The 26,993-nt window shown below is 43.9% G+C and overlaps 1 long non-coding RNA gene across 1 annotated transcript; it reads right to left on the minus strand.

Annotated features, from left to right (window-relative positions):
- Positions 1 to 5,475: 5,475 nt before the first annotated feature.
- On the minus strand, positions 5,476 to 26,443 carry LOC133048718 (uncharacterized). The gene is made up of 4 exons (XR_009691110.1): positions 26,312 to 26,443; positions 21,301 to 21,391; positions 11,159 to 11,291; positions 5,476 to 5,649 (listed from the first exon to the last, which is right to left on the minus strand). It is a non-coding gene; the product is annotated as an uncharacterized LOC133048718 (long non-coding RNA).
- Positions 26,444 to 26,993: the final 550 nt, after the last annotated feature.

Genomic DNA, 26,993 nt, shown 5'->3' on the forward strand with positions numbered 1-26,993 from the left:
ATAAGACCTTTAAATAAATACAATTAATTGCAGATGCTGTCAGCTGGACTCGGTGGCTAGGTCCTCTACTGCCAGCCCAACCGAAGACAGGTACTGAGTCACAAATCAGTTAGAAAGATGTGGGCAGCAAAAAATAAAAGCTAAAAGAAAAAGAACATGAAGGAGGGAAAAGAAAAAGGAGAAGGAAAGAAAAGACCTTGAATCAGATGGCTTAAACCATGAGGAATTTGCTATTTACATAACTTCAGGTCCAGATGTAGGAGGATCCCAGGCTGAGGTTACTTGCAACTCTCTGCCCTGCTGCCCTCATTACTGGCTTCTTTCTAAAGCTAGTGCCACTTGGACAGCAAGACGGCTGCAGCAGTGCCAGGCGTCATGTCTAGATATGACACCAAGGAGAAAACAAGGGACAGTGTGTTTAGAGGTTTCTCTTCCAGGGCCCCTACACCACCCTACATTGGCCAGAACCAGTGTGGCTGTGGAACCATGACCCCTAGAGTCACCTACCATGAGCTGGGCCCTATGTGAGGTGCTATGAACAAGACAAAGTTCCTGTCCTCAAATATCTCATACACAAAGGGGGAAAACAGCTAAGTACCCAATTACAGCACCACAGGCTATCAGAAAATTCAACAGAGGCATTTGGGAGAAATGAAGAAAATTCATGAAGCTAAAAACCTAGCTGGTAGAAGAGGAGGGATTTATGGGCAGAGAGAAGTAAGTTCTGGGGCTGGGGGTGGATTCCTTGAGTCTTGGTCAGATCATGTTCTAGGCTCTACCAGGTGTAGTAGTACATTTCCAGGGCCTGGCAAACCTACTGAAAAATATTAAGTCCTTAATCAAAGAATCTGCCTGCAATGCAGGAGACCTGGGTTCAATCCCTGGGTTGGGAAGATACCCTAAAGAAGGGAATGGCAACCCATTCTAGTATTCTTGCTGGAGAATCCTATGGACAGAGGAGCCTGGTGGGCTACAGTCCACTGGGTCACAGAGTCAGAGATGACTGAGAGACTAACACATCCAACACCCAGTCCATGACAGTCTGATGTCTTGAATGAATTAATAAGCTCAAGTATAAAAAGTAGCAGGCTGTTTCCGACATCTGGTGGGACAGATAGGGGTCTTTCATGCTATGTTAAGGAGTTTGAATTTTATTTTGAAGACTATGGGATGCCACAGAGTGCTTTAAGTCCAGGAATGACATGACAAGAGTTTGGTTTTGTAACAGATCATTTTTGCTGTAGCATGGTGAAGGAAAGACTTGTTGTTTAGTTGCTCAGTTGTGTCCAACTCTTTGACCGTATGGAGTGTAGCCTGCCAGGCTCCTCTGTCCATTGCTTTCTCTAGGCAAGAATACTGGAGTAGGTTGCCATTTCCTTTTCCAGGGGATCTTCCCGACCCAGAAACTGAACACACATCTCCTACTTGGCAGGCAGATTCTTTACCACTGAGTCTCAATTGGGGGCAGCTACAAGGTTAGTAAGAATTTGCACAACAATAAAGGCCAAAGAGAATTAGAGGTTAGTCACCACTACCTAACAGGGAGTCTACCACAGAGAAACTCCTGGGTCTCCCTTCTTGTTTCATTCATTTGGCAGAAAAATTTGGGGACAGGGAATTTTTGCCTTCATTTCCTGAGCTCAACAGAACTGAAGTTTGAATACACAGTTCTCTTTGTGGTCTTTACAATTCTTAGGTGTGGTTTCAATTTTATTTCTATGTGACCTAGAAGTGTCCTCTTAGAAGGGAACCCTCCTGTGAGTTAAAACAGACAAAAAAGCCCTGTGCATTGACCAGCATCTGGGGTAAGCTATTACGTAGACCGGAGCTTTTTAAATGATTGGGATCCCTTTCATGTGTCTGTGCTGACTGAGCATAGGGTTAGCTGAGAGAATTTCTGCCTCTATAAAGGACTCTTACCAAATCAGCTCTTCCCGGTCTGCTTCCTGTTACCCCAACACAACTCACTCCCAGGGACCAATTGCTCTGTGCTGTCATTTCCTCATCTATTTAAGAAAAAAAAGGCAGGGAGGGGTAAATCAAAACCTGATTTAGCCTCAGGGAGTGGTTGAGGGTGAAGAGCATCCTGTCTGCTAGGTGCTCTGAGCTCTTCAAAAAGAGGAAGGTGTATTATTCATGCAAGACAGTGTTTTCCATCCTCCTCACTGGGGAGTCCTCGCTGGGGAATGGCAGAGATGGAGCACAGTCCCCCTACACACTCTCTGCACAGTCTCTCCCCGGGCCTGGCCTCTGGGAGGCTCCAGGGTGGAATGAATCACCGACAGCACAGCTCTGAGACAAGAGAAGCTGAGCTGCAGGTGTGCAGTAGGCAGTCCTGGAAGAAGGGCGGTCCTGGGCCAGCTGTGGTCTGGGCCAGGCTCAGGGACCGCCTGCTCCAGGCCCAGTTCCTCTCCAGGGCAGAGACCCTCCCTTAGCCACCATCTCCGCCTTCACAAGAGCCCCACCTCCACCCTGGGTCAGAACTTGGGACCCATTAATAATGAATCACTGCGACTTGAATTCAATTCCGCCAATGCACATTCATCGGGGTAATAATCAGGGTTTTTCTGCATCCTATATATTGGCCTGTTTTTCCTTTTTGCTACAGTCACCACCTGAATAGGATTAGAGAAAGCAAAACACTGCAATTCACTGGAGATCACATTTCCCTTCCCTCCACCTTTGCCTTCGCCTCCACTTGCTGCTGAAAAACAAAGGATCAGAAAGGCCATGGCTGGGGCTCAGGCCCACCGGGCTCAGTTCCACCTGCTCACAAGCCCCAGCACTTTGATATTTACTTAGCCAAGTGAGGGCGCTCGGCTTCCAGAAGGCCTGTGCAGGGGCCAGAAGAGTTGATGCATTTGCCTTGAGGCAGAGACCTCTGGTTGGAAAATGTTCTCGGAGAGAAGTTGTGTTGTATTTTTACAGGGGTAAGCAAAAGGTTGATAAGGGGACAACAATGGGTCTCAAGCACCATGCCAAGCACCTCTCTCTATCACACACGCACACACACACAGACACACACACTACCCCCTGCCTTCCTGATTAGGGAGAAGAATTTGATGAGCTGTTTTTGTGGGTACCCCATAATGGTTTGGGGGCATTTCTCAGATTGTTTCTTCCCCAGGACAATTGTTGGATCTGCTCAGAAGGGAGCCTTGATGGGATATTCAATATCAAGCATTTGTTGCTTTAAAAATACCAGTGCCCCAGCAAGAGAAGGTCATGTACTTCTTATTGGCACGTGTTCCCAGACATGATGTTTTCTTTGTCTTGGAAAATCGCTTAGGTTTAATGGGTGTTGCATACAAAGAATGATGGGAATTTGGTGACCGTTTCTGAAAAACAGAAAAACAAAAACAAGAGAAATCCAACCAAACCAGGCCACTCTCAGCGCCATGCAGACCCCGAGCAGCCACTCGGAATGCTTCTTGTCCTCCCTTAGGGAAAGCCCTTGGGGGCACCAGGGCACCTCAGGAGCCCCTGGGTGTCAGAGAAACCTCTCTAATGCCCAGGTCAGCCTCCTCCCTCTCTGGACCGCGTAAGCAATTTCACTCTGCCTCTCTGCTACCCCCAACCCATCTGACTCTTCTGTCCTGTGAACGCTGAGAAGTGATATGAATGTGGACGCTTCCTGGGTGACCCCACAGAGATAGGAAGCTCATTCCAGGGTGCTCTTCCTTAAGGTGTTCCAGCTGATTTTTATACCTCAATAAGTCACATTAGATCCAAGAAATAAGGCAATGATCATTGGCTAAGCTGAAAAGTGGAATGTTTACAGTGATCACTGCACTCGTCTTTCCAAGCAACCTGCTCTGTGGGTGTCGCTTTCAGAGCAAATCACTGGGGTTGGGAGGAACCTACCTGCACATCAGAGAAGGGACAGAATTCTGATCCATAAAGAACCCTGGGCATTCCACCACCAGCCTTAATTTGCCTGGCCTAAACAGAATTCAAATGGTAATCTTTTTTTTTTTTTCTTTTTTTAATCAGGGCCGCTGGCTTTTTGAGGCAATCTTGGAAGCAGATGCCTCAGCGAGTTCTGCTTTATCCTCCCACACCATGCTCCTCAAGGGGAGGACCTCATCTGTATTCCCAGCACTTGGCACATCCTAAACGTATGTATGTCAGCCTTGGCAGGAGCCGCCACTTAGTGAGCTTCCCCGGTGGCTCAGCGGTAAAGGAGCCGCAGGAGACACTGGTTCCATCCCTGGGTTGGGAAGATCCCCTACAGGAGGGCGTGGCAACCTGCTCCAGTATTATGGCCTGGGAAATCCCATCGGCAGAGGAGCCTGGCGGGCTACAGTCCACGGGGCTGTCAAGAGTCAGACAAGACTCAGAGACTAAACAACAAGTGACTCTTCTATCTTGTACTAAGTGCTGTGTAGATATCATTTCTCACCATTAAGTATGTTCAGCTGAATTTAACTAACCCACATATTAGGAATGGCATTGCTTTAAGAGGCATGGTGGCAGCTCAGCTGTGGAATCAGAGAGATCTACACTCAAATCCTGACATGGTCATGTAGCAGTCATTCCAAATTTGAAAATAACATCTGCCCTGGGACTTCTCTGGTAGTCTAGTGACTAAGACTCTGCACTCCCAATGCAGGGGGCCCAGGTACAATCCCTGGTCATGGAACAAGAAGATCCTGCATGCTGCAACTAAGACCCAGTGCAGCCAAATAAATATTTTTTTAGAAAAAAGAAAATAATATCTGCTCTTTCTGTTCCATAGACCTACTGTGAAGGAAATGTGAATAAATACATTTGTAAGCTATTTCTTTATAAGTTCTAAAGTTCCCTGCAAATCTAAGCTATCATAGTATCAACGGCTAGATCACACAGTGGGGCTGTCACAGTTTATAAAGAGATATGGTATGAGGAAAAGTAATATTTCCCAAAATATCTCCCCACTGACCTCATATAAATGGTTCTCTCTTATCTGACTCATAATTCCCACGACTGGCATGAGTAATAGCTGGGACAGCAGAAGAGCTTGTTGCCAAGTCACCAAATTAGTTATCTAATCCCGCTGACCTGGTGAATGTACACGCTCTATCAGAAGACATTTGCTTTTATCTGACAGGAATAATAATACATATTCACCACCCTGGCCTCAGGACTCTGCTTTGTGCCATAACTTAGATCAGGAAAGATTATTGATCCTCTTGTTATTCCATGGAATGTTCTGCAGGACCACAGTTTAGCTGACACCAGGCTAATCAACCAGGTAAGCAGACAGGATGAGATATTTTGGTAAAGCACACATGTGTCACAAGTGGGGAGATACATCCAATGGAAATTCATGGATCTCAGGGGCATTTCTAGAAGCTCATGTTTCTGTAATACTAGAATAGTTCCTCCAAGATGAAAGAAATACTGTTGTATCATACATATATCACCACTAAGAATGAGCAACACTTTTATTGGCCTTTGTTGGGTCAATACATACCACATATGGATGTCCTCCTCTGACCATGTTGCTGAGTAAGGCATAAGGTTATTAAGTCTTGAGTGGAGTCCAAGGCTGGAGAAGCTGATTCAGGCCACAACACAAGTCATTCTGCCAGCAGGTCTTCTGACTAGTGAGTCTAATGGAGCTTGAAGTGTTCAGGTTAGGATGCTCATTGGAATCCATGTCAATCCCTGAAAGATGATTCACAATGAAGAGTACAAGTTCTGATAGAATCACAAGGTGATTATATCCAATATCATATAAGCATACACTTTTTATAAAAAACAAGTTTCCTGAGGTATAAGTTGTTGTTCAGTCACTAAGTTGAATCCAACTCTTTGTGACCTAATTTACTGTAGCACTCTAGGCTCCGTGTCCTTCATTAACTCCCAGAGTTTGCTCCGATTCATGTCTATTGATTCAGTGATGCTATCTAACCACCACATTTTCTGACGCCCTCTTCTTCTTTTGCCTTCAATCTTTCCCAACATCAGAGGCTTTTCCAGTGAGTCAGCTCTCCTCATCAGGTGGCCAAACTACTGGAGCTTTAGTTTCAGCATCAAATGTGTTTCCAAAGAATATTCAGGGTTTATTTCCTTTATGTTGATTGGTTTGATCTCCTTGCAGTCCAAGGGACTCTCAAGAGTCTTCTCCAGCACCACAATTCAAAAGCATCAATTTTTCGGCACTCAGCCTTCTTTATGACCCAATTCTCACATTTGTACATGACTATTGGAAGAACTATAGTTTCAACTATCCACACCTGTGCTGGCAAAGTGATGTCTCTGCTTTTTAATACACTGTCTAGGTTTATCATAGCTTTCCATCAAAGGAGCAAGTGTCTTTTAATTTCATGGCTGCACTCACCATTTGCAGTGATTTTGGAGCCCAAGAAAATAAAATCTATGGCTGCTTCCACTTTTTTTCCCATCTATTTGCCAAGAAGTGATGGGACCAGATGCCATCATCTTAGTTTTTTTAATGTTGAGTTTTAAGCCAGCTTTTTCACTCTCCTCTTTCACCGTCATCAAGAGACTTTCTGCCATTAGAGTGGTATCATCTACATATCTGAGAGGTTTTTTTGATGTTTCTTCAGTCAATCTTGATTCCAGCTTGTGATCCATCCAGCCCTGGATTTTCCATGATGTACTGTGCATGTAAGTTAAATAAACAGGGTGACAATATACAGCCTTGTTGTACTCCTTTCCCAATTTTGAACCAGTCGGTTATTCCATGTCCAGTTTCAACTGTTGCTTCTTGACTTGCATACAGGTTTCTCAGGAGACAGGTAAGGTGGTATGGTATTCCCATCTCTTGAAGAATTTTCCACAGTCTATTGTGATCCACACAGTCAAAGGCTTTAGCATAGTCAATGAAGGAAAAGTAGATGTTTTTCTGGAATTCTCTTGCCTTTTCTATGATCCAACAAATGTTGGCAATTTGATCTCTGGTTCCTCTGCCTTTTCTAAATCCAGCTTATACATCTAGAAGTTCTCGGTTCAGGTATTGCTAAAGCCTAGCTTGAAGGATTTTGAGCATAACCTTACTAGCATGTGAAATGAATGCAACTGTGCAGTAGCTTGAGCATTCTTTGGTATTGCCTTTCTTCGGACTTGGAATGAAAACAGACATTTTCCAGTCCTGTACCCACTGCTGAGTTTTCCAAATTTGCTAAAATACTGAGTGCAGCACTTTAACAGCATCATCTTTAAGGATTTTAATTAGTTTAGCTGGAATTTCATCACCTCCACTAGCTTTGTTTATAGTAATGCTTCTTTAGGCCCACTTGACTTCACACTCCAGGATGTCTAGCTCTAGGTGAGGGACCACACCATCATGGTTATCTAGGTGATTAAGACATTTCTTGTATAGTCCTGTGTATTCTTGCCACCTCTTCTTAATCTCTTCTGCCTCTGTCATGTCCTTACCATTTCTGTCCTTTATTGTGCCCATCTTTGCATGAAATGTTCCCTTGATATCTCTAATTTTCTTGAAGAGATCTCTAGTCTTTCCATTTCTACTGTTTTCTTCAATTTGCATTGTTCATTTAAGAAGACCTTCTTATCTCTCCTTGCTATTCTCTGGAACTCTGCATTCAGATGAGTATATCTTTCCCTTTCTCCCTTGACTTTCACTTCTCTTCTTTTTTCAGCTATTTGTAAAGCCTCCTCAGACTACCACTTTGCCTTCTTACATTTCTTTCTCTTTGGAATGGTTTTGATCACTGCCTCCTGTACCATAATGTTACAAACTTCCATTCATTGTTCTTCAGGCACTCTATCTTCCAGATCTAATCCCCTAAATCTATTTGTCACCTCCACTATATAATCATAAAGGATTTGCTTAAAGTCATACCTGAATGGCCTAGTGGTCTTCCTTACTTTCTTCAATTTAAACCTAAATTTTTCAATAAGGAGCTGATGAGCTGAGCCACAGTTAGCTCCAGCTCTTGTTCTTGCTGATGATATAGAGCTTCTCCGTCTGTTTTATTGTATTGAAGTAAGTACAATACAATAAAACAAGCCCATTTTAGCGCACATTTCAATGACTTTTGATAATTTATATGCCTGAGAAACCATAGCACAATCAAGACAAGGAACATATTCTTCCAACCAGAATGCTTCCTATGCCCCCTCACATCAATCCCTACTCCAGTCCCTGAACCTAGCCCCAGGCAACCACTAAGTCTGTCATTATATACTTGATTTATCTTTTCTGGAGACTTATATAAATGGAATCAGGCAGTATTAACTCTTTTGTATTGGGATCTTTTTCATTCAGTGTAATATTTTTGAGACTGCTCCATTCTGTCACATGTATCAGTAATATTAGCAATTTGCTCCTTTTTATTAATGAGAAATAACACGTTGTATGGACACACCACAATTTTTTTGTCCATTAATAAACTTTTGGGTTGTTTCCAGGTTATAGTTCTCATGAATAAAGCTGTTATAAATATTCTTGTAGAGTATTTGTTTGGACATACATTTTTGTTTCTCTTGGGTAGACACTGAAGGAGTAGAATTTTGAGGGCATATGGTGAGTGCATATTTAAATCTGAAAGAAACCAATAAACTATTTTTCAAAATACCATCTTACAATCTCATCAAAATATAGGAGAGTTCTGGCTGCTGCCCATCCTCTCCAGTATCTAGTACTGTAAATGTTTTAAATTTTAGCTATTCTAGTAGGTGTAGTTTAGCACTATTTATTTATTTATTTTTATTTTATTTTCCATTTATTTTTATTGGTTGGAGGCTAATTACTTTACAATATTGTAGTTTTTGCCATACACTGACATGAATCAGCCATGGATTTACATGGGTTCCCCACCCCGATCCCCCCCTCCCACCTCCCTCCCCATCCCATCCCTCTGGGTCTTCCCAGTGCACCAGTCCCGAGCACTTGTCTCATGCATCCAACCTGGGCTGGTGATCTGTTTCACCCTTGATAATATACATGTTTTGATGCTGTTCTCTCAAAACATCCCACCCTCGCCTTCTCCCACAGAGTCTAAAAGTCTGTTCTGTACATCTGTGTCTCTTTTTCTGTTTCGCATATAGGGTTATCGTTACCATCTTTCTAAATTCCATATATATGCGTTAGTATACTGTATTGGTCTTTATCTTTCTGGCTTACTTCACTCTGTATAATGGGCTCCAGTTTCACCTATCTCATTAGAACTGATTCAAATGAATTCTTTTTAATGGCTGAGTAATATTCCATGGTGTATATGTACCATAGATTCCTTATCCATTCGTCTGCTGATGGGCACCTAGGTTGCTTCCATGTCCTGGCTATTATAAACAGTGCTGCGATGAACTATTTAATTGTAGTTTTAATTTTCATTCCCTGATGTCTAATGATGTTGAGACGGGTTTATTAGATATTTTTATATCTTTTGTGAAGTCTCTGTTCAAATTTTGCCCCTTGTTAATTGATTTTCTTATTGAGTTGTTAAAGTCCTCTATATATTTGTAAACAAGTCATTCATCAGATATATAAATATGAATACTTTCTCCTAATCTGTGACTTACCTCATTTTCTTAATAGCTTCACAAAGAGTAGAAGCTTTGAACTTTGATGAAGTTCAGTGATCACATTTTATTTAATGGTTTTCTTTCTGTGTCTTGCTTAATTTTCAACCAAAAAAAGTGAGGCAACAGACTGAGCTGATGGCATCCATTGTGTTACTATGTATCCCAACACCCAGAAGTAGCCAGTCTCACAGAATGGTAAAATGGACTTGGACACTCAGTTTCAGGTGCAAATGGAAGATACCACATTACGAGTTTGGATTGAGTCCTGTAGAATGCAACACAGTGAAGGACAGGGAGGCCTGGCATGGGGTCACAGAGTCAGACACAACTGAACAATAGGATGTGACATATGCTGTGAACCAGTGACCAATATATAGTGTTTCTTCCACAGTTGGAAAACATAATTCCACCAACCAAAGTGCAGAAATAGGAAAGGAACCCTTAGTATTTCACCCAATGCTGGACTTTTTAAATGTTTACTTCTCATTCTTGGAACTCTGCTGGTTCAGAGGCCCTAGTGCTAAAAAAATTAATTTTCCTACCAAGAAACTCAACCATATTTCCAGTGAATTGGATGTAAAAATTGTCACCTAGAATGTTAGGCTCCTCATTCCACCAGACATTGTTGCTTACTTCAGGTAAACCTGCCTCCAGTCCTGCCCCTGGATTTACCCAGTTCACAGACGCGTATTCTCTGGCTGATCAATATCTCCAGCAAAATGACTGCTGGTGTCTCCTGCAAAATGGAAGAATGTTCTAAGTTTTTCACCAGTCACTTTGTATCTTATCCTTTTTGCTGCAAATATAATTTTCTTAAGAAAGGGACTTAAAATTTCAAAAATAGTTTAGTTTACCACAAGGGAGGGAATTGTTTACACTATATACACATTTAATTAGTTATGGCATCAAGCTATATGGATAGACTAACATATTGCCTATTTTATTCATTGGTATAGATTACTTTTATGATAAACCTATTGGGACCCACTGTGCCCAACAGCAGACGAATGGGACTGCAAGGGAGTCAGACAGAGGATGGAAGAAAAGAGTTCCAATATACACCCTAATAGGTTACCTTGAGGCTTAAAGAAAAGATACTCACAAGGAAACATGAGAAAGAAGTGAAATCAAACTTCACTTGTCCAAAATACCTAGTCTCACCACTACGGAAGAGTGAAATCTAGTAGAAACTCCACAGATAACTGAGTTAGGATAAAAATTCTCATCCAAACTCTGCTAGATCTTCAAGGAAAGTTCACAGTGCCAAAAATAGTGCAACTAGACCCTATTTTTCTCATCTGCAAAATGGGGAAATTAAAAATGGATGAGAATACTGATTCTGTTTCTTAGTCTCATGAGTTTAGTATGATATCTAATCGGACCCTTTGATCATCTCAAGTAATGGTGCATAAGGTATTTAAATTTATTCAGAATGTTTCTTTTGAAGAAGTGGAAACAAAACATATTCTCATCTACTAATCTTTAAATTTTCCAAGGAGGGCACTTAAAAAAAGAAAGTATCCTAGCGCCAAGACTTAGGGCTAAACCTGGACTTTAGTCTTAGTTCTGCCAGTAACTTGTTCTGTGACCATAACCAAGTCACCTCCATCCACAGGGACTTAACTTTGTCTACAACATTACAGGATGAGATATTACTCACCTGGACCCCTCCAGCTCCAGATTCAGTGATACGGGACCTCCTGCCATAACTGGCTGCAGTCCTCACAGTGATTTGTCCCAGGATCTCTTGTCTCAGAGTTTGGAAGATGTGAATAGCTTCTCTTGTCCATTTGCTGTGGAGGAAATGAAAGGCACAAAGTATGGAAACATCAATTGTGAATACTGTGATTTCAACAAAATTAGCTTTTGATATAGTCTTACTCTCTAACCATTGAACATCACAGCTTATTCTCAGCTCCCCCAACCCAAGCTTCACCCCCCAAGTTCAGGACTCTCAGATGATATTTGGGGTAATCTGGTGAGCAGACTGCATAGACTGGACGAAACACAAGGAAACAGCAGGGTTTGGCAATCTTCAAGAAAGTCAAGAAAATCTTTAAATAGTGGTCACAACAGCAAATACTTACTTTTTTTCTCATTTATGCTTAGGGTTGTCAATGTTTCATTGGTAAAGTTTAATTCAACAAAATAATTTATTTTAAAATAAATTAACCTAACATAAATATTTTACATCGTTTGTACATCAGCTACATATTTTGTGGGATGGCTATCTATTCATACCAAGTGTATTCACACCTATGATGCCAAATTCTTGGAATAAGTCTTATTTGAGTCATCTTAGTCCCTGGAACTTTGTTCTACATTTTTCATTCTAAAATCCATGAAGAATCAGTCCCCAGCATATCCTATATCACATTAAGCAATGTGCAGACCCCCAGGACACAATATATTGATATCCATGTTGCAGTCAAAGAAATCAAGGCAAATACGGGTTAGGCAACTTTTCAGTATATAGAAAATGAAAAAGAAAATTCAGGATCCTCTGATACCTGTTTGTCAATGGAAGGTTGTCAATAAATCTTTATGAGTGAATGCAAGAAGACAGGACAGTGTTTGAATTACTGTATTACACTGTCTCCCAAAGAGTAACACAAACGCTGAGACCAGGTGGCAAGTGCCATGCTCAGACAACTCCAAGTAATTTTCTATGACATTGACATCAGGTAAATAGTTTCTTGGTGTGCTATTTGCTATTTTTAAAGCAACTTCCAAAGTCTGAAAACTTTCCAATTTCCTCTAGCTTCTGAAACTATAGACTACTTTGTGATTTAAGTTTATACTGATGACCCTGGGATTTCCATTCATTTATAAACAAAAATGGTTTGCATTTTTATGTACAGCATATGATATTTTACATTATATATTTTATACTAAGAGAAACAATTTCATCATATCTATTAAATTATATGGAAATTATATCAAAATGCACGGCATATGCTATATTTCAATGAAATGTATTATTTTATGGTAACTCCTTCTATATTCTAGGCCCTATCCTGGTACTCAGTCTCCAAAGATAGTAAAAAACAGGTTGTAGACCCTGAGAAACCTACAGCCATATGGAAAAGATGGAAATGTTAAAAATTTTTTTTTGTTAAAATGCAAAGACAAACTTTTTGTTTACAAGAACACTTTCTAAATTATTTGGCATCATGTCTTCAACTTACTGTTAAACAATTCAGAAAAAATATATACTGTGTATATATATAAATAAATGTGTATATTTCTATGTATATATATGTGTGTGTATGTGTGTGTGTATGCACACATATTTAGGGGTTTCCCCAGTGGCTCAGCAGTAAAGAACCCACCTGCAATGCAGGAGATGCAAACCCACAGCTTTGATTCCTAGGTCAGGAAGATCCCCCAGAAAAGTAAATGGCAGTCCACTTCACTAGTCTTGCCTGGGCACATGGACAGTCCATGGGGTCACAAAAGAACTGGACACAATTTAGCGACTAAACAATACATATTTAGAGAAAGAACAATAAGGCAAATACAAGAAAATACTAGCATGTGGGGAATCTAGGTAAAGGATATACAGCCTACATTCTCCAGGAGGCAATACTGTGTTCACAAGAATGGAAATTGTTCTTGGGGGCAACAAAACTCACTCTTTTTCCATGTAAAGCTCAGACATACAGAGAGTTCACAAGCATATTTACTGCAAATCTATGGTATTAAAATTTCATGGCAGAAGGTAATTAGGAAAAAAAATCTAGAAAGGGTTGGGGGGAAAGGGGGCAATATTGAGAAAAGGGTTGAGAAACGTTGGTATGTAGGAAATCTTTATCTTCTTCTTGCAATTTTTTCTATAAGTCTGAAATTATTTCGGAACAGAAAGTGTAAACATTGTGACGTGCTAGTACTAGGAGAGTTACGGGAGGCTGGACGAGGCTGCCCTAATTCTGCAGGGGAGGTGAGGGCAGTTCTGGGTCAGGTGACAGGGGAGGTCCCCACTAGAAAGATGACATTTGCCCCAAGTGTTAAAGAAAAGTCATGAGTGTGCTGGGCAGATAAGGACATGGCCTAATCCCAATAAGCCTCAGAGGAAGATTAAATTCTATATCATTTCGTTGCATTGTTTAGCATATTTTACCATATTCTAAAGACATGCAAACTAATAACCCAGGTCTTTTCTTAAGGATGACTTGCAATTAAATAACAATCCTTTGCCAGGCAGAAGAACCAACTACAAAACTTTCTAAAGAAATGGGAGTTTGAGGGAGCATCTTCTTTCCTCTAGGATTCACTGATTTCCCAAACTTTCAGTCTCCAAGGGAATGTTTCTCAGTTCATGATTTACAGACTTAGGAAATCCTTGGGGATTTTGGACAGGGAAGGTGCCATCCTGGGAAATTGGCCTTTAGCTCTGATGTTGCGCTGGGTCAGAAGGCTTCAGAGAGGCTTTCACGTTGCAGGGCAGCAGACCCTGCCTTGCTGTCAGCTGGAAACTTGACACTGAACTGTGGAAATGCACACAGTCAGAGAGCATGCTGTGAGAAGAGGCACACAGAGGGGCAAGCGCTGGAAAAATTGTACTTTTCTCCCCATGACAGTTGCCTTTTGTTTGGACAAATAATTTGAGGAGAGAACAAAAAAGCAGCTGTTTGCTTAATGCCAAGCCACAGAAACATGGAGCCAAGGCTCAAGCTAGGAGCAAATTCCTCCTCATCCCAAGCATTCCTGATGATTTGCCTTCTGGTCCTGCAGACTGAGGTGACACAAAAAGCACCCACTGTCCCCGGAGCCCCTTTCACTGGGCAGAGGCCATCTCACTCATTCATTACTCAGTAGGACAGGGGGCCAGGGAAGCCAGAGAGCTCCATGCCAGGTCAGGCCAAGCCAGAGGGTGGCTGTGATGGGGAAGGGTGACTGACAACAAGTCATTCATGCACACGGATGCTCTGCCTGCTAGTTCAGTCTACAGACAGAACAATCTGCAAAAAGCAGAGCACAAGACCTTGTACTCAAAAGTTTTGGAGTTTGTAACATATACAGATTCACACACACATACACACATGTCCCAAAACACACAAACTGCTTGTGATACACACATTTGGTGCCAATATAAACAGGAACTTGGCCAAAAACTGTATTGGTTAGCAACTGGCCAATGAAGTGTTTAAAGTTAGAGGCCAAGAGAAAAACTCAAACAGTGGTGTTTTTTCCTAAACTTGAAGTCACCAGTCAGTATTGCTTTTCCTTTGCAGAATGGTTTTCTAATATCTTCACTTGGGAAAGATCCTGTCTGCAAAGAGGCCTGTGACGGGTTTGCTATTAGGTGAATTCATTACCATAAATCCATCCTAGGCGAGTTCCAACAACAATTACCAGGCCATCAAGGCATGAAACTCAAGGGCCGCTTAGAATTTGTGACCAACGCCAGGGAGAGGGAGGAGGGAGGCATGGGGCTTCGAGAACTACCCGGTCTCCAAAGTTTATGGAAGGACTGAGGCTCCAGAGAGGGAAGGAGCAGCTTGTGGGGCCTGCCAGCTGACACCTGGAAGAGCAGGCTGGCGAGGAGGCATGGCCTCTTCCCTCAGACCCTCAGAGTCCACCCCCAGAACCGTGCAGAGCAAGTACATCATCCTGGGGACACATCCACATTTGAGAGGTGACTTCTTCCCACAAGCTCCCACCTTCAGGTGTCAAATGCCTTCTGCCCACTCATAAAGGCTGTTCCCAGGAAAGGACTAATGACTTTTATTTACCACTTAGACCAAGTCACTGTTTCCAGGTCACAGGATGTGTTTCACTTGAAGTCAATGCCCAGCGGCACTGACTTCTGCTAGAAGAACTAGAGCCTTTGGTCTGCCAATGGGAGAAGATTTGGGAGGGATGAGGAGTGGCAGCCTTTCTCAAAAGTCATGTACACTGCCTGCATGTTCTCCCCTCAGCCTAATTCCTATTCCTAAGTAGCTCCTATCCTGATGAGATGGTCTCTTGGTAACGCTATACCTCTCCTTAGCCCTTACTGAAATCAAGGCTCATGTCTATACTGGATCTCCATTTTCTCTCAAGTGCCTAGCCCAGTCCATGGCATGTAGCACACATCAACAAATGTTCATTGAATGAATGATTAAATGAAGGTTTGGATGAAGGGATGGATGGGTCGATGAGTAGATAGATGGATGATGAATGAATGATGATTGATGGATAATGGAATTCCAATACAGTTCCATCTGGGTCCTGTCTATCTTCCTTCCAGGGTCCTGGATCCTGCCTCCCTGAGAAATCTCTTGCTTTTGTGCTAACTTAAAGAAGTCCAGTCAATAGGTGATGGTGTTACTGGACGCTCATCATGAATTACTGCAGTAGCAACAGAGAAAGGCCAAGAGAGCAACCAAAGAGAGGGGCTAGGAAGATAAAAGGCAGAGAGGGAGAAATAGAGAGGTTGAGAGGTGCACAGAAAAACAGACCATGGGCAGCTGGAGGAGAAAGGCAGAAGCTTTAGGGACCTGAAGGGAAAACAGAGGGAAGAGAGGCTCTGAGACTACCCACAGGGAGGGGGAGGCAGCTAAGAGGGGCGAACCATGAAAAAAGAACTGTATCATCAGGAAAACAAAAACAATAGGGGCTTCTCTAATAGGACTGTAGGGAGGTGAAAGTTGGAGGCTTGTAAGAGAAGAGAGGAGGAATCTTAACCAGAAAAATTTAAGTAGCAGAGAAAGAGAGAAGCAAGATGAGAGAAAAAATGCTGGCCCTGAAAGCTACAGAAGGGGTGCCTGGCCTGAGAGAGCCAAAGCCACAGCCGCTCTGCCAAGGGAGGAAACCTTAGGAGACCCGCCCAACCAGAATCTTGAAGTCTCAGACTTTTTCCACCTTATGAGCTGTAAATTGATCTATTCAGTTAGAGAAACCTGGTTTTTATTGAGTAATTTCCTCTGAACGACCTCCAGTTTTGAAAATGTCCCCAAAGTTCTCTGACTCCCCCCTCCCCTGCCGGGTCCCTGCATCAGTGCCTGTAAATCATGGGAGGCAGGGCCGCCCCCCCCCCCGCCCCGCCCCGTCCCTTGCTGTTGGTCAGGTCCCCTGGCTAATCCTGATATGGCACAGGGTCCTCCTTGGTGCAGAGACCTCAGATCTGTTTGTTCTGCTGGCCAGGTCCCAGCATGCACCTCGCCGAGCTCATATTCCAGCTATAGCTCTGGAGCCCCCAGCTACAGCAGGGATTTCTAACTCGTCCCAAGGAACGTCCGTCCTCTGCCTGGCCTTGATATCAAGGAAATTTCTCCAGTTTTCTTCTTTGCCCTCAAGTGGGGCCTCTTGCAGATGCACACAAGGGGCTCTTTATGGGAAGCATTGCCCATCACTTGCTTTTACATTGGATCTTTTATGCCAGGATCCCTCAAAGCATTTTCACAAACGAGTGTCATTGTCTCCCCCTTCCAGATGGCACAGAGAGGAAAGCACAGAAACTTAAGCAGTTCAACGAAGGTCGCTCAGAAAGTCAGAGCAGAGGTGGGAACAGAACCCGGAACTCCCCGCTCCCAAACCTATCACCTGCTACTCCCAGGCAGAGCTGGGAACAGCCAGCCTCTGTGAGGCCCCTTCCCATACTCCCTACAGCAGCATGCAACACGCCCCCTCCTCCCCACCCCCCTCACCCCCGCCTCACCAATCTTTGCTACCAAAGCTCAAAACGGTAATTCTGTCTTCCTAACTAGGATTGCACAGGTCTTTGGTTGGAAGGGGCCATTTTGCAAAATCAATTGAAGGTTGATGGACTTGCCAAGATCCAGTAGGGTGGGAGGGGGGCCTGAAAGCCCCCTCAGGAGGTGAGATGTAGGCGTCAGGCTCAAAAAGCAATTGCATTACCTGTGTGGCTAAGGTTTTACTGCCTGCTCAATCTGAAAGTTAGCAAAGTAGTAATCAATGAAAAGGAAATATAATTGAGAAGATTAAAAGCTGAGGGTGGGTATGGACTGGGGAGGGAAGTGATTGCTAAAGAGGTCCATTTGTATAATTCAAAGGTCGATGACTCTCATTAAACTCACATCTCCAGACACTCAGGGGATGAAAGAGAAACTCTCCATGCCGACTGGCTGACACCTAAGAGTTTCCTCCTGGCCACTTTCAAGGGTAGTGTGAGGCCAGAGGGGCTGAGAAGAGGTTGGAAAGAAAATTTAGGGGAATCCATAAGCAAAAGAACATTTGGATAAATGAAACACAAAACCAAGCCTCTGAGCCTTTTAAAAATGATATCCAAGTTTCTTTTAGTCTCTGAAGACTTGTTTACATGATCTGAATGGAAGCTGAACTGATGCCCAAGGAAGTTCTAGACTAGAACAGCCCTTGCTTTCTTTGTTTATATTCACACCCACCCTCCAACACACACACACTTTATCCTTACACAGAACACATGTGTTTCTATAGCTTTGGATCAGTAATGGGCTCTGGCTGACACCACACTTTTATACGCAGATGTATTAACTGTATCTGTCTCTGAGACAAGGGACAGATTGTCTTGCACATTCCCACATTCCTCCCTTGGAGACAAGGTATATATAAGGGTGCATATGTGTGTGTGTGTGTGTGTGTGTGTGTGTGTGTGTGTGTGTTTACAGGTCTAAACTGAGACTTGGGGGCTGTGAGGTCCAGGAGGCCAGACCACCCCTGCCTGCTAGGACATGAGCACCAGAGCAGACAATACTATGGTTTGTCTTCCTGCTTTTGCTCTTCTTCTACTGAGGTTGCTAACAAGTGGATGCCCAGTTTATCCAGGTCTGCCTTGCCCCTTCATACATCTTCTATTCTTATTGTCTACACCAGGAACCTCTACAAGTATGCCTTAGAGACCATAGGATACAGATAGAGCTCTAAGATACAGCAAAAATATTTATTTGCTATTACTGCCTAACGTATTATCACAAACTTAGCTGCTGAAAACAAAAGGATTTTCCTCCTTCAGTTTGCAGGGGTCCAGAGTCTGGCATAACATGGATGGGTTTCTGCTCAGGGTCTCCCAGGGCAATCAGGGCCAGCCAGGTTGCCATCTCTCCTGAGGCCCGGGATCCTCCTTCAAGCTCTTTCAGGGTGTCAGAATCCAGTTCATGGCGGTAAAGGACTGGGGTCCCTGTTTTCTTGTTGTATGTTAACTGGGGCTGTTTTCAGGTTCTGCTGCTTCTGCTAAGTCACTTCAGTCGTGTCCGACCCTGTGCAACCCTATAGACGGCAGCCCACCAGGCTCCTCTGTCCCTTGGATTCTCCAGGCAAGAATACCAGAGTGGGTTGCCATTTCCTTCTCCAATGCATGAAAGTGAAAAGTGAAAGTGAAGTCACTCAGTCGTGTCTGACTCTTAGCGACTTCATGGACTGCAGCCTACGAGGCTCCTCTGTCTATGGGATTTTCCAGGCAAGAGTACTGGAGTGGGGTGCCATTGCTTTCTCTGGTTTTCAGGTTCTAGAGGCTGGCTATTGTGCCTGGCTGTGAGGCTTCCCTGCAACACAAGAGTGTTGTCCTTCAAGGCCAGCAGAGAATTCTCTACTGCTTTGAATCTTGGACACTGTCTGTCTCTGGCCTCTAGATCCAGATATAAAGGGTTCATATGGATAGGAATAGTTAATCCATTTTGATTAACTCAAACATGACTTATTAGTTACCTTAATAGCATATTGCAAACATAAAATCCCTTTTGTTATGTAATGTAAGACAATCACAGCAGTGATGGTTTATTTAGTTACCGGTGTTACCCACACTTCAGAGGAGATTAATCAAGAGTCAGGGTCATTGGTGGTGTCTAAGAATTCTACCTAACACAACAAATTAAAATAGTATTTTCTCATACAACACCTGAGACACACATATTTAAATACCATTCGTTGTTCATCTGAAGTTCAAATTTAAGCAGGCATCCTGTATTTTATCTGGCAATACTAGATGCAGAACCTAGGGGCCTCTGCTACTCAAACAGGCCAAGACTGGCCTGCAGTAGGAGAAGGCATTTCCTTTGTGAAGCAGGCAGCAGTAGAACTTTCTTCAGCTGGGGGCCCTTTGGTGATAAGAGAAGGCCTCTGTGGCCTGATTTCTACAGCATCACTGTTTCTGCTTCCCTCCCCCAGCTCCCTCGGCCCAGGGCTGTCAACACCCTGCAGACACACGGAGAGCAATTGCTGTTCCCAGGCCATGTGCGGAAGCGGCCCCAGAGGTCAGCCACTAAGTCTCACTTGCCTCGAAGCACAGCCTGGTGGGTGGAGTAGGGAACTGGGGAGTGGAGCCCGAGGTGCTGAGGGAGACAGAAGCAACCCCAAGCTCTCCCCCTTCAGCCCAGTACGGGAAGATCCCTGTCCCAGAAGAAGCTCTCCTCTCAAGGTGGGCCATACAGGCTCTTTGGGCTGTGGAAAGCTCCCCTCACCAGCAGAGTTTTCCTTGTGAGAGAGGCTTGGCTCTCCTCACGGCTGCTCCAAATCCTTGCCAGCAACACTTCAAACTCTGGCCGGCCCAGTGTTACATTTTAACAGGCCAGGCCCTATTAGCCTGATCCTAGGATGGGTTATTCTTTCCAGTTTTCACTAACAAAAATCCCCTTTTATTTGGACACTCAAGTGGCCTCTAGGAACGAGGCTTTCATGAGTTGCCAAAAATGTTCGGATGCGGCAACATTTGTGTGTGTGGCCAATTACATCGTACCTCTGGGGCTGATCCCACAGGCTTTTCTCAGGCAAGACTTCTGTGAACTTCCAGCAGACCCCCCACCCTTTTTCTTGCGCTCTATCTGCAAGAGCAGGCTCTGGGTGGCTGCCTGGGTGGCTGAAGACGAGTTTATGCATAGAGTTCTTATTTGTATGAAATCAATCTCAGTGGGGAGAATGATTTATACGCGCACTAGTCAATGCATTATTAGAATTAATATCATTATTTCTCTGCTTCCCTTTTTAGGTTTTTCCTCTCATAAATCAATTTAGTTCGATAAGATTGGGCTGAGTTTTGGCTGCACACAGCCTGGAGTGTTCTGTGTGGTGGGAGCAAAGGACTATTTGGCGAGTTCAGACAATACCTCCATTGTTTTCTGATTTATTGAAAGCTCAGCTTTTGCTAGTATTAGACGTACTTGTTGATGTTTTGCAAAGGAGGGATTAGTGAGGATTTTTTCTGACCCAAGAGCTATCTCCCTACAGCGCTGGTTCTCAGTCTCTGGTTTGTTGTAAGCTGCCTTTTCCATAGCTAAGTAACGGCCACTGAAAGGATGGGTAGGTGTTTTTATAATCACTCTCTCTTTCCATCTTCCTTTTTGGCCAAGACATACTAACTTGTCTTGTGTCTGCTCTGAGTTTCCTAACTGCCTGCAGAAGAGGATCTATTCAAGTCTTTTCCTTCATCATCACATTTATTAAATGTATCAGTTGTGCAATGTCTTTCTTATTGATGCACTCCCAATGCCAAACCAGTACAGGCTGGAGACTCGCATCAGAAATCCATGAATATGAGTATCTGGGGCATATTTAATAGGATTCCGGTACTGTCTTTCATTAACCTCTTCATGCACCTCATGCAAACGTTGCATCCACTGTATGCTTTTTAGAATCTGTTATAGAAGTCACTAGGGAATCCTATGGTATTTTTCTTATGAAAAGGACATCAGATATGTTTAAAAATTTCTTGTCTTTTTATGTTTTTTAATGTCTTTTAAAATGTCTTTATGTCTTTTAAAATGTTTTAAAAATTCCTGTCTGCAACAGGAAATCAGGAAGAGCTGATATGGCTTCAAACGCAATCATGGTTACTTTAACCTTAGTCTCTTTCACCCGCCATATCTTCACCCTGACATCCTTACCCACCTGCTCACCAGCCTTCCAGGAGCTCCGTGCAACAGCTTTTACTATCTGTATTTCTTGCCTGGGAATTCCTGTGCCTCTTTTCCTCTTTGCTCTGAAAAGGAAATAGAAAGAATAAACTTAGGAGGACAGGCTACAGTCTCACGGGCAGATGCAGCTGCCCCTAAGAGGCATTTGGGTGTTAACCCTTCTGAAAGGTAAAAGTTGAAAGTGTTAATTGTTCAGTTGTGTTTGACTCTTTGGACCGCACAGACTACATACAGCCTGCCAGGCTCCTCCATCCATGGGATTTTCCAGGCAAGAATACTGGAGTGGGTTGCCATTTCCTTCTCCAGGAAGGGAATCGTCCCGACCCAGGGATCAAACCTGGGTCTCCTGCCCTACCGACAAATTCTTTACCATCTGAGCCACCAAGGAAGCAGGGTGGCCAAGATCCTGGTAGTGCTTTGTTTGATTAATTCTAGTAAAAATTGACGTTTAAATAAGCCTTAAAGAGGTGGAGCTTCCAAACCCAGGGTCCTACATATAACAGTCACTCACTACACAGTTGTGGAATCAACTAGATTTTATGTTGATTAGCTCTTTCCTGTTTTAAGAAAAATTATTAAAAAACAAAACAAACCTTCCACAAGGGGGTATCATTATACCCTTAGTGACAATCTCCTGTCACAGTTACAACGTGAGTCACCCTGCCCTAGTACGTGGTGTTGGGAATTCACCGAGCAGCCTCGGTTTTCCTGGAAACGTAACGTGAGCACAGCACATCATACCGTTATAGCAGTAGGAGTGTGTCAGTCACCTAGTCATGTCCAACTCTTTGTGACCCCATGGACTTGTAGCAAGCCAGACTCCTCTGTCCAAGGAGCTCTCCACGTAAGAACACTGGAGTGGGTAGCCATTCCCTTCTCCAGGGCATCGTCCCAACCCAGGGGTCGAACCTGGGTCTGCCGCATTGCAAGCAGATTCTGAACCATCTGAGCCACCACACCATTACCACTCCCCAGTCCCAGTTCACACACCATCTCTGGCTAACACACACAAGTCTATTTCTCACAAGGAGGGGAACATTAGAAAGGAAAATGAATCAAGACATTGCCTCTGGAAACTGAAAGCAAACCAGAGCAATGTTTAGTCGTGCCTCAAACGTTCATGGATTTGAGAAGGTTCATGGATCCCTCTGGATAAGGATTCATTGTTTTTGAGAGAGCGTAATTCCTCAATGAAATCAGAAAGACTGGTCAGCTCCCACATCTGAAACATACAAGCTATGTAGCTCAGGCCAGTTAGTTGGTTTCACTGAAGGTACTTCCTCACCTATGAAATGAGGGTAACACTATTCTCCTTTCAGCTGCTATGAGGACTACAAAAAACCTGTTTTGGCAAGAACTAGACCCTCAATAAATATGGTTTTCCCTTTTGGAATGTATGGAATATAATGCAGATTTATCTCAAGATGCTATATTACATACGTTTTAACTATCAGCTACTAGACTATGTCTTCACACAGTGAAGTAACTCAGAGGTTACTGCCTTATGTGTGATTCAATTTACTCTTGCACTAAGCACTCCAGCCCATGTGTGGACCACTCTGACTGGCTTTACTTGGACACCCGAGAGGTTCTCAAGGGCTGGTGAGGCCAAGTGTGAGGGGTAGTCCTAGACTCTAGGCTGGTGTTTCGTGTCTTTGCCCCACACGCCACTTTTCTGCTCCATTAGTGTGATCCTAGTTTATTTTCTGCCTTCTCTATCCCTCTGTCCTCTAGTGATACTTTCCATGGCTGTCATAGCCTCCCTTCTTTCTAATTTTCTGTTTTCTCATTTTGCTTCCTTTCCTCCAGTCTTCTCAGCCTTCTGTATCAGTGTGACTTGGCTGGTATCAACTGCTAACTGCCCAGCAAGAAACAGATGGCACACTCAAATCCAAAGAATTCTAGAAAGGTTTAATGAAAGGACTATTTGCAAAGTACAGGCACAGTACACAGGCACAGGCAGAGTACACCACATGAGAGATGGTCCAGTCCCCTGGGTCTAAAGACACGGGAGCTGTCACCATCTCTAGGTCCATAGAGGGAGGGAGAGGGAACCTGAAACTCAACTTCTAGAACCCAGAAAATGTCAGAGAGAGACTCAGTAGAGAGAATCAGGGCGATAAATACCTCAGATCTCTCTTCTCCCTCATTCCCACATCCTACAAGGGTTTCCCATTGGACAGACCCAATGAAAATCCAGACAGCAAGGCTTCCAGGGCCCAGAGTAGGGTGAAGAAGGGTAGAGGGTCTGGAGGAACACAGACACCAGAGAGAGCTTGTCTCACTCTGGCTCATGAACCCAGCACCCACCAGCACTCCAGAGAGCCAGAATTCTGAGTGGGAGGGATGTGGGATCATTGGGGTGTGGCTACCATTTTGTGCAAACTTGCAGGCTCAATTTTGTTTTTCATCTTCGTGCCATTTCTCCCTTTCTTTAATTTACTACGGCTTGATCTACATTTTATGGAGTTATTTTAAGCACACGCAGGAGATCTTCTTGCCATACACAGGGAACAATCAATGTTCTCACTTAATAATTCATTCTTTCATTAAATGCCCTAAGTAATTAAATAAAACATGAATAAATTCCACACTGATATTTGCTAAAATTTTGTTTCTAGAGAATTTTACCTGTTGGCAGATAAGCTGGGACCATTTACGATATTGAACAGTGAAACAAGAGTGTAGAGTCACAGTCATTCTCATAGTTACCAAATGCTTACTAAGTACTGAATATTTTTAGACATCACCCCAACTACTGAAATAGTCTAATGAAGTTTTAAACAAACTGAGGCCCAGAGAAGCTCAGTGTCTTGCTCAAGGTCACATCAGGTAGAATCTGACAACAGGTTTTTCTGGCACCAAAGCCAGGCTTTTTCTATGATTTCCCCCACTCCGTCTTTCTAACATTTCTACAGGGAAGCAGGTGATAACAGAAAAAATACCCTAGTAAGTCAGAGTTATCCATATTTCAAAACACAGGTGCATGTGGTATGCATTAAAGAGAGAGAGAGAGAGCGCCAAGTGTGAATTTCAGAAGAAGGTGGTGGGAGACCACATCTGAGGAATGTTCTAGAACACTGGGATCCCGCAAGAAGGAGAGAAAACTGGCAGAAGATAAAATTTTCTGCTCTACTCATCCCCTGAGATCCTTCCTCCAAAGAAGTCCAGCCATGGGCCCAAATGTTTATCTCAGTTCTCCAAAGAAGCCCACGCTCATTGAAGGTGACTGTATCCTAGCCCTGCTACGAATCTCTAAGAAGCCCTCTGCTCCTGAAAAGGGCTTTCATATTAGTATTGGGCTCACACTCTTTCCTAATAATTCATTTCCTTCGTGACCTCCCTGTTAGCACATTCTGATTGTTTCATATCATGAAATATACTCCTTTGTTTTCACATTAGTTTTGTAGGTGGTGTGGGTTGATTCCAAACCTCTGGATAGTTCTCTAATGTTAGGATAGCCTCATCAGTCAGGGAGGAAACAGATTTCGATATATATCCTGATCACTCCCCCTACTCCATCCCAAAGAGCCCCTCCTCCTACATGTCCCTTTCAGAATAATGGCCTGTCAGTCCTTTTGTGGGCTTCCCACTAGTGGTAAAGAACCCACCTGCCAATGTAGGAGACATAAGAGATGTGGGTTCAATCCCTGAGTTGGGAAGATTGCCTGGATGAGGGCATGGCAACCCCCTCCAGTATTCTTGCCTGGACAATTCTATGGACAGAGGAGCCTGATGGGCTATAGTCCATGGGGTCACAAAGGGTCAGACATGACTGAAGCAACTTAGCACGCGTGCATGCACAGTCCCTTTGTGGCCTCGGTTACCCTTGAGTCCCGCTCCTCCCTCATGTCCACAGCAAATCAGCTGTCAAGCCTTGTTGGACCTGGGTTGTGAATCCCTTTCTCCTTTTTTTCACAGGGATTACCACAGTTAAAGCTCTTATCTTCTCTCCTTTGACACCCAGTGAGCACTATAGGCTTTTTTCCTGAACAACTGAACAGATAAACCATTTAAGATAGATTTTCCTAACCACCTCTTCACTCCCTATCCATGTTCCACTGAGCCACTAGAGTTAACTTTGTTATACTTAGATTTGATCATTTCACTTCCTTATTTAACGTACCTTCTAATGTCTGCCAATTGCCTAAGAGAGTATTCCAAGTACTTTAACCTGATATAACAGGGGCTTTACCCTTCTTTCCCAGTGCTCCCTACAGCCTACTCTGAACTCTATTCATTTGATCCTCCCTACTTCTTGCCTGGAGAATCCCAGGGACGGGGGAGCCTGGTGGGCTGCCGTCTATGGGGTCGCACAGAGTCAGACACGACTGAACCGACTTAGCAGCAGCAGCAGCAACTTTGCTCATAGTGTCCTGTCTACCCACAACACTTATGGCCCTAATTTTTATAGCACCTCTTGCATGAGCATATCCCTGCTGCTAACCACTACACAATGAAGAGAAGGAATTCACTGGTCCAGATTGGCTTAGCTAGCTATGGCTAGGGACAAAGCCACTTTATATACATGCAGCCAGGGGAGGGGACCACCCCAATTGTCTGCTACATTTCCTATGTTGCCGTGAGAACACAGAGAAGACAGGCTTCATGACATGATCTCATGTGGCAGACAGGACCCAGGCATCCCAGAGATCCGTCTGCCAACTGGGAGAGGCTGAAACAGGGGAATCACTTATTACATTGGCTAGCTAACATGGTTTTCATTCACAATCTACAGAGACAAAGTTCTCTAATGGTTCTTTCTGGTTCTTGATAATTCAACCTTAAATTACCACGCACATTCTAAAGGAAGGAACAGAGGGTCAAAGAGGGGAATGGGGACAAGGCAACATCAGAGAGAAGTGGGTCACAGAAATCAACCCACTTCTCATGACACTGTTCTTTTCTCCTCCTTTCTTCACTGGACTCATCCTTAAAATGGAGGTGAGGTCAGAGTAGATTAGAATATTGTGAACGTCCTTTACCTGCAGAGTCTTTTCTTCAGAAGAGGTTTTAGTGGCACTCTAGAAGCATATCCGGCAGACATGGACTGGTTGGTGTACTGTGTGGCCCTTCCTTAGTGGCCTAGGGATCATCAGGGCTGGTGCAAACTGGGAAGCCCTGGAAAAGACCAGTATCAGATGGGTCTGAGCACCAGAAAGGACTGAATCTCAAGCTGGTCAGAAGGAGGGGTGACGAGGGAGGGGGCGGGGGGGTGGTTTCAGGCCAAGCCCTGGGGGAGATTTCTGTATCCACTCTTCATCAAGGATTTCTAACAGAGCAGTTTTTCTTTCCCTTTTGCAGGTCCCTGACTTGAGAGGAGAAAATGGCTGTATCATTTGTGGCCTGTGAGTGTTGTGTCTGCTTCCCGTGGTTTGTTTTCCTGCTTTGAAAGCGAAACCGTGCACGGCTCCGAGATGGAAAGCAGACCAGGATTTGTCAGCGCGGCCATTCGTCATGTCCCCCAGAGGGGGCTGTGAACTCCTGCAGCCTTGAGCTCTGCCAGCTCGCAGACCACCCACCTTGCAGCACTCTGAAGGCCACCAGGCAGCGTGGGCATGGGGCTCTTTTACCCAGCTGGTCTGAGGCCTCAGCCAGCTCCCACCCACCCCTGGGGATGCAGACCTGAAATTAACCACAGTGATGGACCTTGGACCCGGCAGTCCA

The sequence above is a fragment of the Dama dama genome, chromosome 29 (assembly GCF_033118175.1).
Source record: "Dama dama isolate Ldn47 chromosome 29, ASM3311817v1, whole genome shotgun sequence".
Taxonomy (NCBI): Eukaryota; Metazoa; Chordata; class Mammalia; order Artiodactyla; family Cervidae; genus Dama; species Dama dama.